This window comes from Aquarana catesbeiana, linkage group LG12 (assembly GCF_042186555.1).
Source record: "Aquarana catesbeiana isolate 2022-GZ linkage group LG12, ASM4218655v1, whole genome shotgun sequence".
In the NCBI taxonomy this organism is placed as follows: Eukaryota; Metazoa; Chordata; class Amphibia; order Anura; family Ranidae; genus Aquarana; species Aquarana catesbeiana.
Window position 1 is genome coordinate 29,159,674 of NC_133335.1, and position 13,878 is coordinate 29,173,551.

At 44.2% G+C, this 13,878-nt stretch overlaps 1 long non-coding RNA gene across 1 annotated transcript; it reads right to left on the reverse strand.

Annotated features, from left to right (window-relative positions):
* Positions 1-357: 357 nt before the first annotated feature.
* LOC141113591 (uncharacterized) lies at positions 358-12,034 on the reverse strand. The gene is made up of 3 exons (XR_012236792.1): positions 11,779-12,034; positions 3,972-4,163; positions 358-1,331 (listed from the first exon to the last, which is right to left on the reverse strand). It is a non-coding gene; the product is annotated as an uncharacterized lncRNA (long non-coding RNA).
* Positions 12,035-13,878: the final 1,844 nt, after the last annotated feature.

The following is a 13,878-nucleotide window of genomic DNA, read 5'->3' on the forward strand; positions in this document are numbered from 1 at the left end:
TTTTGCAGATTGGAGCGCGGTCACCTTTTTTGCATTTACTTTTGCATATACTTTGACAGTCTTTCAGTTCACGGACTGGACCAGCACTCTTCAGCACAGCTATTATATCACCTGGAGTGGTATAGCAGCATCTCTTTGTCTTATTAAACATTCCTTGTGACAGTAATAGGTGGTGACAGGTACTCATTATGGAGGGATCCCTCCTTTGCACTTCAAAGTATTCAAAACGCCAAAATCTGCGTTTTGGAATACTGAAATTTTTTTTTTTTTACATCAGCGCCATTGGCAGCCAAGTAAACCGGAAGTGAAGTTGTGAAGTCGCTTCCGTGTTTTTACATCGGAGACCCGATCGAAGATGGTCTGGTTTTAGCATCATAAAACCTCACTACCCACCGATATATCTCACACAGCAGCATCATTTAGGTCTGATTTGCTGATTCACTTTTAGAAGGCCTCATGCTAGAGCAGAACAAAAGAGATAATACAAATGGGTTCCTTGAATTTTATTATTTCTGTATCGCCTTACAGTTTAATTTGTTTAACAACATAGGCATGGCAGTTTTGGCACATTTGTATTGTTTGGAAATGACACAATATTAGGTAGAATTCCTCTTTGCATATTGCAGCATTGTTCTGTAGTGGGTTCTCCTCTCTGGTCTCTGTTCTCTGTGAGCAGTGTGCAGGTGAGTGTTGGAGATGTGATCCATGGCCCCTGCAGAATGTCTCCTTTATTGTAAAATACCACGCCCCAGGGCCCGCATTCCAACCTTCTGATGTCAGATAGAGGGAGGAGGGATAGTGAGAGCGGCACATGGCTCACCTACACACCGCCTGGGGCCAAACACTTCCCTGAGTCCCAAAGGATTAGACCATAGCAAAGGTCGAGGTACAGGCAGAGCTGAAGCTGTCCATAGATATTCAATACCAGGCACAGTCTGGCTGCAGACATATCTTTTTTGCTAATGATTGTTATACTAACATGCACACTTGGGATGCCCAACAGGACATATGGCATATCCCATGTTAGGGGAAGAACGAACCGTCTGTCCAAAAAAATTGACTAATTATTTCCAAAGAACATTTGGCCATGAAAATCTGCCCATCACCACTTGTACCCATAGACAAAAGGAATATCTTCTGATCTAGCTGAGTGGGTTGTGTCATCATGCCAATGGGTGCTGTAGCTTGGTCCCTAAACATCTGGTCATACTTTGTATGCAGCTTTAAATACAGTATATGAGCAGGGGACTGCACAGATAGGTTTCTCCCTGGAACATCTTTGCCCTCCTCAATAGGTAGGTGGATCTGGGAACCCAGGCACAGTAATCTTGCTGCCAAGACACAAAAGAAGCACATTAGTTGTTCAGTCTAGAGACCTGCAAACTAGCAATCCATTAGCTACTGTGGATGTGCTGTGTGTTCCCTTCCATAGGTAACCTGGTCACATGTGTAAATTGGGGAACTGCTGACAAGAATGGCCACCCCACTGGCAGGCTCTTTGCTTAGCGCTTGTATGTGTAACACCCTCTACTTAGGTATATGCTAGAGTTAGGATTTTTGAGAGCAGGTAAATTTAGGCAGGCCTAGCTGGAAGCTAGGCCTGTTTGTTTTGATCTGTATGGGCTTGGAGTGGCTCAGAGTAGGCTGGTTACTCACAGATAGCATCATTTCTCAGTTACCTCCCTCTGGCTTCTAGAGGATTCTAGAAGAGAGGAGGGGAAGAGAGGTGGAGCTGCCTGGGGTGTTCTAAGGAGCCCTGACCAATCTCCAACTTGGATTAGCAGGGGGCAGGCCTCCTTAAATACCTAGAGTCAACCCAGATGGGGAGTTGTTGTCAGGTGGAAGAACTGAGGATGGAGTGCTAGGCTGTCGGGGCCTTTGAGGGCGTCCCCCATTCAGGGGGGGGGGGGGCCTTGGGCCTGGGATGCAGGAAGGATCCCTTCAGGAACACGTGGAGGATCTAAACAGGATACACAGAGGAGGAGTCAGAGAGGTCAGCAGGAGCTAGTGCTGCTGGGCAAGTCTTCAGGAGGAAACCACCAGTGTGTGCACAGCCAGGAGGGCTGGTGAGTATCGGGAATACTGGAGAGGCATGCCAGAGAGGACAGAGAGGCAACAGTCAGAGCTGGGTGTGGAGCCAGTGAGGATTGCAATGCCACGGGCAGTGGAGTTGGGCAGCTGCAGCCAGGAGGGCTGGCAGGGCCTGAAGAGGGATTGCTGAGAGCAGTAGTCCAACATAGGACAGCTAGCCCTAAAGACTTTCTATTCTTTTCTACACAAAAAGGTCCCTTCCTACAAATGTCAGGTTCTAGGGCCTGACTGGGTCATTTTTGGGCCTACCCATGTGCTAGCTGTGCCTGGAGCACGTGCAGTGCAGGAGAGGGGGAGTGATAGTCTGCAAGCAAGTGTTGTGCAGGAGGAGTTTGAAGAAATGTCATGTACAAGGAGTGTATATAGTTCAGTCCCAAATTGACTGTTCTACAATTCTACTGGGCATCCCATATATTCCCATCCCTATCCAAGTTCAAATCCCTCAATAAAAATACAAAAAAACAAGCATATGGACTGTTCATTGACCCAAGGTGACTGGAAAGTGAATGCCGGGCTGGGTGACAGGTGGGCCACAACTTTCAGCAGCTCCTACGGGGGTACCGCTACATATGTATGGAGCCATTCAGCAAGCACTTCATTTAGGTATTAATAACCTTCAAGTGGGTGTTAGGGTCTTCATAGTGCCCTTATATACAAAGCTTTAAATCCTTGCAGGTCTCTGATTCATTCTTCTTGCTTTTACCCAAAACAGAAATATTCGTTTTTGGGGGCCCCCCCAGTGACACCAGGGCTGTAATGGAGCAACATTCACATTTGTTTGTCAGTTTAAGAAAATCATGGTGATTGCAGATTGAAACGGAAAGGACATTTGAAGGAACCATTAAATTGCAAAACAGCGTGTGTAGCAATTATATACAATATAAAAAAAAAAAGAGTTTTCCTATAAATAACAGGAATGGATTGGATATATATAGAGTCCAGACAGTTGACACAGATATAATTATCAGGAAATACATAAGGGTGTGTATTAAAATGATAATTATATGCCTGTAAAAAGCTGTCAGTGGCCTATTGACATACTTAATGGGTCATGTACAGACGACGGGACGCGTACAGACAGATTTTCAGACGGCTCTGTACTTCTGAACTGGGGTATCTATAGAATGGTGGCAAATGACTACTTCATATTCTCTTTGGCTTGTAGTGATCACATCTGTCTTTAGAGGAAACCCAAATACACGGGGATTACAACTGTATACCACTATGGGCAAACGTAATAGAATTTCCTTTGTATTATCCGCTTTTTAAATGTAGCATCCTCTTAGTTTGGCTGCTTGGTAAATTTAGTTTTGGCTCTTGCTGTATTCAGGGGAGCAGTAATTGTTTAGTCTGGTCTGTTCATTGCTTCACAGGCTGGGAGTTAGATTGCTTCCCCCTACCTCTAGCTGGAGTTTTAGGGAGGGAAAATTCAAATGATCAGCCTGAATACTGGACAGGGCCTAGCCAATCCCTGGGGAGGTGTGCCCAGTTGGTGGCTGGGATGTTGTTCAATAGACTGTAGTCCTGAAAAGATGATCTTTCTGCCTTCTGATGGAATGGACACGTTTGGTGAGAGAATAAGGGGGCTGCTTTCCCCGGGACTGGATGCTGTATTATTCCATACTAGATCATGGGTAAGGAAGAAACCCTCTCTTACAGAACCATCCCTTTTGGAATAAACCATACTAAAATAATACCTCTCATCCTCCCACAATCTGGAGGAGGAAAGGATAAATTGGGACTCAGAGACAATATATATAATAGCAGTTTCAAAATGACAGTCAGTAGATAGCAGATGGATAGCAAAGTGATGAAATTCTTGTCAGTACACAACCCAAATCCGCTGCATGAACGAGCCCTGAATCCATCACATACATTACCTGCTTCAGCCCCGGAAGATTTGGCTGCTGAATGACTGGGCCATTTTTTGTGATTCGGCACTGCGTCGCTTTAACTGACAAGTGCGTGGTCGTGCTGCGCTGCACTCAAACAAAATCGACGTCCTTTTTTTCCCACAAATAGAGCTTTCTTTTGGTGGTATTTGATCATCTCTGCGGTTTTTATTTTTTGCGCTATAAAACAAAAAAGAGTGACAATTTTGAAAAAAAAAAAAAACCACAAGATTTTGTACTTTTTACTATAATAAATATCCCCATTTTTTTTTAAAAAAAAAAAAAGCGTATTTTTTCCTCAGTTTAGGCCGATATGTATTTTACATATTTTTGGTAATAAAAATTGCAATAAGCGTATATTGATTAATTTGCACAAAAGTTATAGCGTCTACAAAATAGGGGATAGATTTATAGCATTTTTATGATCTTTTTTTTTTTTTTTTACTAGTAATGGCGGTGAACTGCTATTTTTATCGTGACTGCGACATTATGGCGGACACATCGGACACTTTTGACACATTTTTGGGACCACTGACATTTATACAGTGATCAGTGCTATAAAAATGCACCGATTACTGTAAAAATGTCACTGGCAGGGAAGGGGTTAACACTAGGGGGCGATCAAGGGGTTAACTGTGTTCCCTCTCTGTGTTCTAACTGAAGAGGGGATGGGACTGTCTAGGGGAGATGACAGATCGCTCTTCATACTTTGTATGAACACACGATCAGTCTCTTCTCCCCTCAGAGAACTGGGATCTGTGTGTTTACACACACAGATCCCGGTTCTCGGTGTGTCACGAGCGATCGCGGGAGCGCGGCGGTCATCGCGCCCAGCGGGCACTCTCATCGGCTCCGGGGGCAAGCAGCGTGCGGACCCCTAGTGGCCACAGGGCGAAGCAACGTAACATAACGTCGTTTCGCCCCGCCGTGCCATTCTGCCGCAGTAAAACTGCGGCGGCTGGTCGGCAAGAAGTTAAAATCTGATTTTGTCATCTCTGTACAATTTTTTTTTTTTAGGTTTGCATTGCAACCACTGTGTCTTTAGTAACTTGACACGCCTAAACTAAGGTGACCAGATTTTTAAAATTAAATCAGGGGACATATTTTTTTTTTATTGGCAAATGGTAAACTATTTTATAAGCATATTTTCCTCAAATGCAGTGTATGTGGTATGTCTTCATGGAATTATTGTATGCAAACGTCTCTGAGTCCCCTGTGTTCAGTGGGAGCCGGGTGACAGTAAGCAGACTATTTCTTCATTTTCGGGTTTAGGCGGTCACGGTGTATTCCTATTGAAGAGGCCGGGCTTCAACTGTGTAGCGCGCTGTGGCGGATTAATCCGCCTAAAAGCGAAAATGAAGAAATAGTCCATTTACTTTTCCCCACTGAACACAGGGGGCTTGGAGACGTTTGTTTTGTAAACAGCTACACCGCCAGGGATTCGCTTATTGGTGGATAGGATTTGGGAGTCCCTGCTCGCTCTACCTCTGGGCCCCCCTGCTGAGATGACAGATCCGGGGACAGATCCAGGGACAGACGGACTTTGGGGACAGCTTCCTCAATCTGGGGACTGCCCCCAGAAACCGTGGACGTCTGGTCACCCTAGCCTAAACATTTATTATTATTATTATTATACAGGATTTTTATAGCGCCAACAGTTTTTGCAGAGCTTTACAAAATGACGGCAGACAGTACAGTTACAGTAAAATTCAATACAAGAGGAATCAGAGGGCCCTGCTCATTAGAGCTTACAATCTAAAAGATCTATTCAATCCACATCCAGTCACGTAGGCCTTTGCACTACACAGTTGGTTATTCTTAAACCTACCATACACGTTATTGTCTGACTTTGCAATGTTCTTTAGATCTACCAACTACTATGAAGCACAAGGGCCTGCCCGACCGGATATAAGTTGAATAGACTTTTTAAGTAGGCCCTCACAATATCAGAGAGTTCTAGATAATAGCACATTGTTTGAAGGCAGTTTTCTTTTTGTCTACCTCAGACATACATCTTGTTTTATGTCTGATCAAAGGTGCCTCAGGTGAGGGCATGAGAAGTGCAGAGGGAGCACACAAACCCCCTGCATTGTCTCCATCAGCACGTGGGACTATTGTGGGGAAAACACAGGTCCACCTGCTTCTAACAGCTCTGCAGGTGATGGGACAACCTGCCCCACATGTTATCTGCCCATCACAAATCATAATGTATGAGATCTGTGCAAAATTCTCACCACCGCCCCAGAGCCTCAGTCCTCCTCCTGTATCTTTTATAATATAATATAAATACCTAGTTCAGCAGGGCAGTAATGGCCACAGCAGAGTTTTCAAATGTTTGGCGGAATCACCTTTTAACTTAAAGGACACCTAACCTTATATACAAGAACATGGAATCTGCCATGGCTGATTTCTGATTCTGCTAGTCGCCTGGCTGTCATGTTATCCCTCTGGCTTCGTTGTGTCCCTGACAGAGTACAAGTATGCAGATATGGCCTTCTGACTTTACTGTGCCTTTTGCATGTGTTCATGGGATCAGAACTTCAGTGAAACCAGAGCATCGGCATAACTCAGGAAAATGCCAAAAGTGGCAGCCCCCATATTTAGTGAGAGATCTATAATAGAATATATTACAGTGCCTTAAAAAAATATTCATACCCCCTTGAAATTTTCCACATTTTGTCATGTTAAAAATAAAAAAATGTAAATGTATTTGATTGGGATTTTATGTGATAGACCAACACAAAGTGGCACATAATTGTGAAGTAAAAGGAAAATGATAAATGTTTTTCACATTTTTTTTACAAATAAAATATCTGAAAAGTGTGGCGTGCATTTGTATTAAGCCCCCTTACTCTGATACCCCTAACTAAAATTTATTGGAACCAATTGCCTTCAGAAGTCACCTAATTAGTAAATAGAGTCCACCTGTGTGTAATTTAATCTCAGTATAAATACAGCTGTTCTGTGAAGCCTTGTTGAGTGTGAGGTTTGTTAGTGAACAAACAGCATCATGAAGGCCAAGGAACACATCAGACAGGTCAGAGATAAAGTTGTGGAGAAGTTAAAGGCAGGGTTAGGTTATACAAAAATATCCCAAGCTTTGAACATCTCACGGAGCTCTGATCAATCCATCATCCGAAAAGGGAAAGAGTATGGAACACTACACATCTACCAAGACATGGCTGTCCACCTAAACTGATAGGCCGGGCAAGGAGAGCATTAATCAGAGAAGCAGCCAAGAGGCCCATGGTAACTCTGGAGGAGCTGCAGAGATCCACAGCTCAGGTGGGAGAATCTGTCCACAGGACAACTATTAGTCGTGCACTCCACTAATCTGGCCTTTATGGCATAGTGGCAAGAAGAAAGCCATTGTTGAAAGAAAGCCATAAGAAGTCCTGTTTGCAGTTTGCGAGAAGCCATGTGGAGTACACAGCAAACATGAGGAAGAAGGTGCTCTGGTCAGATGAGATCAAAATTGAACTTTTTGGCCTAAAAGCAAAACGCTATGTGTGGCGGAAAACTAACACTCCACATCACCCTGAACACACCATCCCTACTGTGAAACATGGTGGTGGCAGCACCATGTTATGGGGATGCTTTTCGTCAGCAGGGACAGGGAAGCTGGTCAGAGTTGATGGGAAGATTGATGGAGCCAAATCCAGGGAAATCTTAGAAGAAAACCTGTTAGAGTCTGCAAAAGACTTGAGACTGGGGCAGAGGTTCACCTTCCAGCAGGACAACGACCCCAAACATACAGCCAGAGCTCTAATGGAATGGTTTAGATCAAAGCATATTTGTGTGTTAGAATGGCCCAGTCAAAGTCCAGACCTAAATTCATTTGAGAATCTGTGGCAAGGCTTGAAAATTGCTGTTCGCAGATGCATCACATCAGCCCCTGCCCTCAAGGAGCTTAACAACCTAAGGTCCCTAATACACATTCTTACTAGGGCTAATTTAGATAGGATCTGATTAACCTACCAGCATGTCTTTAGAGTGTGGGAGGAAACCGGAGTACCCGGATGAAACCCACGCAGGCACAGGGAGAACATGCAAACTCCAGGCAGATGGTGTCATGGTCGGGCTTCGAACCAGTGACCCAATTTGCTGCTAGGGGAAAGTGCTATCCACTATACCACTGTGCTGCCCAAACTAGGAGGTATTTTTATTTTTTTTTTTTTTTTTACTAGTGATGGCAGCGATTAGCAACTTATAGCAGGACTGCAATATTGCGACTCGATGTCTGCCGGTACCCGCCGATGCTTTGGTACAGTGACCATCAGCTTCAAAACAGTGACCCAAACCCAGAAGTGCCGGATCATGTACTTTGCCATACAGACCCAAAATTCATGAAAAATGTATGCCATTAAATCCTATGGAACTCTTCAGGCCCGGTTCACACTGATGCGGTGGGGGGAACCGCAGTGAATCCTGTGCAGATCCCGCACCGCATCAGAATCGCAGGCAGTTCACATTGTGCTCTGCAAACCGCTGTGGTTGTCAATATAAAGTTAATGATAATAAAATAATAAAAAGCTATCTTTATCCTTACCCCAACCCTACTCGTCTGGAACTTGTCTGTACCGCTAGTCCCTGTCCCTACCAGACGGGTGACCTGTCACTACACTACCCACACATGAATGCGTGCCAAGCTTGGGAGCCAGGGCCTAAATAGGTTCTGCCTGCCCCAAGATTGCTGCCAGAATCACATAGGCTGGCAGCATCCAATGGTATATCTTCCCCAGTGATCCAGGAAACCATAGAGGAACCAAGTTCCTCTTGACTTCCCCTCCAACTGCAATACCCCTGCAGTTGCGCACCACCTACAGTGGAAAAAATAGAATGCGCCTGCCTACAGGTGTACCAAAAACACATCTCCCAAATACAATCAATAGAAAACACATCAAAAACATATGCGTTTTTACCACATTTTTTTCAGCAGAGCAGAGTGAAAGGGCTCTAAATTTAGGACAAACACTGCCAGTAGAGGGATAGATTAACATAGATATGTACTGAATTTTGAATGTTACATGGGCGTCAGGGCTCATGCTCAGTGAGGGGGGGGATTAACTAAAACTGGTGCACACGGAATCTGATGCAGCCGTGGATAGTAACCATCAGCTTCTAACTTCAACCTGTTCAATTAAGCTTTGACAATAAGGCTCAGTTTACACTAGTGCAACTTGTAATGCGACTTTGGACACATAAAGTTGTAAGCGAAGCCTGGAAAAGCACATATATGTGACCCGTGCCTTAGTAAATCTTCCCCAATATATCTTGCCTGGATCTGCAAGCTCAGTGCATGGGCATCTAGAAGACAATGGCTTTCCATGTGCCCTGTTGACACCAAAATGCTGTATCTGCATTTTTAAGCAGCAGAACACATGGCACTGCCGGTCACCGCACTGCAGCACGTCGCAAAACGCTGGTGTGTACGGAACTGAATGCAGTGTTATTTTGTGACACTTTAATAAACTTAAAGCGGAGGGCCACCCGTAAAAAAAAAAAATGCCACCAAAATTCCTAAAAAGATTTTTAAAAAAACATTTGGAAAAAAAAAATGTTATACCTACCTAAATCCTTGTTGCTAGGCAGTCTTCCTAATATGCCTCTTCCTATTCCGCGGCGTGTTCTTCTCCTCGGTGAGCGGCCCCATTGTCTTCTGGGAACTGTGTGTGTTCCCAGAACACCACGGGGCCATTCACAGATCGCTGCGCCGCTCGCGCGTAGTAGGAAACTGGCAGTGAAACCGCAAGGCTCCACTGCCTGTTTCCCTTACATAGGATGGCGGTGCCGGGACCCGAGAGCCGAGGGACGGTTCGGCCTCGGGCGGCCGACATTGCGGGCACCCAGGACAGGTAAGTCTACTTATTTAAAGTCAGCAGCTACAGTGTGACTGTGCAGCTGCTGACTTTAAATTTTTTTTTTAGCTGGCCGGAATCCCGCTTTAAAGTAGAACTATAGGTAAAACTTTTTTTTTCATTTTGGATAGAACAAGTGAGGGTTATAACCCCTGTCAGATTTTATTTTACCATTTGTGTCTTATTGTAGAGATTTTCCTTCACTTCCTGTCCCATAGCCAAACAGGAAGTGAGAGGAAATTCCTGCAAATTAAGGAAATTTCTTGGGGACCCCCCCCCCCCCAGGTCACCAGAACTAGTATCCCCATTGGAAGATTTTCCCTCTTTTACTTTTCTGGGGACAACACAATATTTGGGATTTTCTTTTACTTTCAATGATCTTGGTAAACAGGACAAATGGAGAGGCTGAATCTCTCTAGCGAGAGCATAGACAGTGATTTAACCAGGTGTTCTAATCCATCTTCACTCTATCCAACACTAAAAAAAAATAAGTTTTGCCTTTAGTTATAACAGAAAAAAGATGTAAACAGTCCCTTGCACACCTCCACTTCACAATCAGCAGATCAAAGGACTTCAACTATTTACTTCAAACTCTGTCCCTTCTGGTTCTGGTGAGCAAATTATGGAAATTGTATCAAATGCTTACTGTAATTTTCCTTTCCTGGCACCAATCCCTGGCAGCATACATATTGTAATATGCTGCCATGTTGGCACCAGGAAAATTGTATTCAATACTTACCATAATTTTGCTTCCTGGCACCAATCCATGGCAGCATACGACCATATGTATGATGCCATGTTGGCTCCAGGTAAAGAGTTTACACTATTGTTGGCTCACGTTTCTCCATAGTGGTTTTTAAAGTTTTGGTGCTTCTGTGAGCACCTATGGGAGAAGGAAGCTGGCTAGTGCAGAGCTCTTATGCCCCGTACACACGATCGGACTTTCCGCCAAAAAAAAAACGTGGATTTTTGTTCGAAGGTTGTTGGCTCAAACTTGTCTTGCATACACACGGTCAAACAAATGTTGGCCAACAATTCCGAACGTGGGAACGCGGTGACGTACAAGACGTACGACGAGCCGAAAAAAAGGAAGTTCGATAGCCAGTGCGGCTTCTTCTGCTTGATTCCGAGCATGTGTGAACTTTTGTGTGACGGACTTGTGTACACGCGATCGGCCTTTCCGACAACAAAGTTTTGTTGGCGGAAAATATGACAACCTGCTAGCAAACATTTGTTGGCGGAAAATTTGAGAGCCTGCTAGCAAACATTTGTTGGCGGAAAGTCCGACAGCAAATGTTCGATGGAGCCTACACACGGTCGGACTTTCCGACAACAAGCTCACATCCAACATTTCCCGTCGGAAAATCCGACCGTGTGTACACAGTAAGGATGAGCTCCGGCGTGTTCGCACACTCCATGTGCAGAGCCTGCCAGGAAGTCGGCACGGCGCTGCGCTAATCGCAGGCAGTGAGACATTTTCCCGATGTGCGGCTGCAGAGATCGGGAAATGTCTCACTGCCTGTGATCTCTTTTCCTGGAGCCAACATGGCATCATACACATGGTCGTATGCTGCCATGGATTGGTGCCAGGAAGGAAAATTATGGTAAGTATTGAATACAATTTTCCTGGTGCCAACATGGCAGCATATTACAATATTTATGCTGCCAGGGATTGGTGCCAGGAAAGGAAAATTACAGTAAGGCATTAGCCTTCTTCCACATGGGATTTTAGTGCCAGCTGCTGCGAGAATCCAGCCCATTCCTGCGACTGGAGTTACAGACAGTTGCAACTAGCAGTCCCTAACCATGGGTAATCGCTTAATATGCGATTACATGTGAACAACTGCATCTGCTGTCATTGCTTTATAGATTCTCAGCGGCTGCACTTATCCTTATCCACCTTTGACTGCAGCCGCAGGAATCCGCTGGATTCTTACCTTGCAGGATTTGCTGGTTGCCAACTTGCCACAGGTAACAGTAATCTTCAGACATTTATGATTTGAGGGGACTATGGTTTGATGAGTCTTTCTTTTTCATCTTGTTGGTGATGGTGGACCCCTCTTCCTATTTCTGGAGCCCCGTGGAGTGATGTTGGTTTGTACATTGATATATTCTTAACGGGAAATCTAGAAAAGCCTTGGGTGTAATATCTTGGTGGTTGAGAATATTGCCATGTGATTGAGCTCCCTACCTGATTTGATAATGTGACTTTGAGCTGACCTGTGTCAGACATTACTAGCCGATCACTCTTGTTCAGGTAAGCACTCTAGGTTACCTGTCTTAGACATTACTAGTTGATTATCTGTGTCAGACATGCTGAGGAGAGTGCAGATGTCACGTGTTTGGTAGAAGAACCTGTATAGGTAACAATGAGAAACAGGTAAGAATTGACACGTCACTGTGCCATGTAGTCACAGACATATTTATCAGTATTTTCCATATCTCCCACTTTTCTGACGTGGGAAAGAAGGTGAAAGTATTGAAATAAGTATATAGGCAAAGGACGCAAGTCTGTCATGCCCCAGATACAGCAAAAAACGATTGGTTGAACCCAAGGGTGCGTCTTTTTACTAAACTTTTTACTAAACTTTTTCCTTCAGGGCCTGTCCACACCAGCCTATGTGCATTTTGCTCTCTATAACATGTGCTTGCTGGCGTGCAATGCGTTGTGCAGATAGGGTTGCCACCTCATCCCTTTAAAACCAAACACAGATTTATTACACAGGTTCTGTGGCTGATTAAGGTGATAATTAACCGCTTCAGCCCCAAAAGATTTTACCCCCTTCCTGAGCAGAGCCCTTTTTGCGATTGGGCACTGCGTCGCTTTAACTGACACAATTGCGCGGTCGTGCAACGTTGCACCCAAACAAAATTGACGTCCTTTTTTCCCCCCACAAATAGAGCTTTCTTTTGGTGGTATTTGATCACCTCTGCGTTTTTTATTTTTTGTGCTATAAACAAAAAAGAGTGACAATTTTGAAAGAAACGCATTATTTTTTACTTTTTGCTATAATAAATATCCCCCAATAATATATCAAATATATTTTTTTCCTCAGTTTAGGCCGATATGTATTCTTCTACATATTCTTGAAGACAGCCATTGTATTTAACATGTCCTTGCGTAGATCCTGCGTTGATCAATGCACTTGCAACTATGCTTGCCACCTCATCCCTTTAAACCCGAACACATATGAATTACACAGGTTCTGTGGCTGATTAAGGTGGTAATTAAACTCACTTGGTGCCTTATCTGCATTTAATTGGCCTCAGAACCTGTGTAATTCATATGTGTTCGGGTTTAAAGGGATGAGGTGGCAACTCTACTTGCAACGCTTGCATAGAATGCATACATAGATGTATAAAAGCTGAGGCTGAATGTTCACTTTAATGCCATATGCTTATTATGGGCCTTGCTAAGTTAGTGAAATCTACGAGTATTTCTAGTAGAGATCTTATCCAGCTGTATAGGTTGGGTGGAATGTAGATATTTGTGCACAGTGCAGGCACAGAGTGGTACAGAAATATCCAGCTGTTCTATATAAGCTGTAAGTGCCACCCCCCCCCCCCCCAATCTATACAGTGTGAGAACGTAGCAGACCACCTGGGCCATGTATGCCCCCCCACACCCTCAGTATGCCAAGAATGTCTCCTCCCTTGTATTTGCTGAATGTGGCATTTCTCTCCTCCTTACTTCATTTCTGATCTCGCCACTCAGCAGCAGCCTTTCCTTATAATTTACAAACCCTCCCTGAGCCTTCTTTGGACAGCTTCAATCAGAGCCTCTTTAAGTCATTGCTGCAGAACACTGCTGGGATTTTGCACCTTGCATGTGTGTCATTCACGGCCATGTACCTAGGGGTGAATCACCATACAAAACACTGACCGTTGTTTTATAATCATTTATAACAGGATATCCAAACCTTTTAGTATGAGGGCCACATTGTATATTTTTCAAATATTAACCGCTTCAGCCCCAGAAGATTTTACCCCCTTCCTGACTAGAGTACTTTTTGCGATTCGGCACTGGGCCGCTTTAA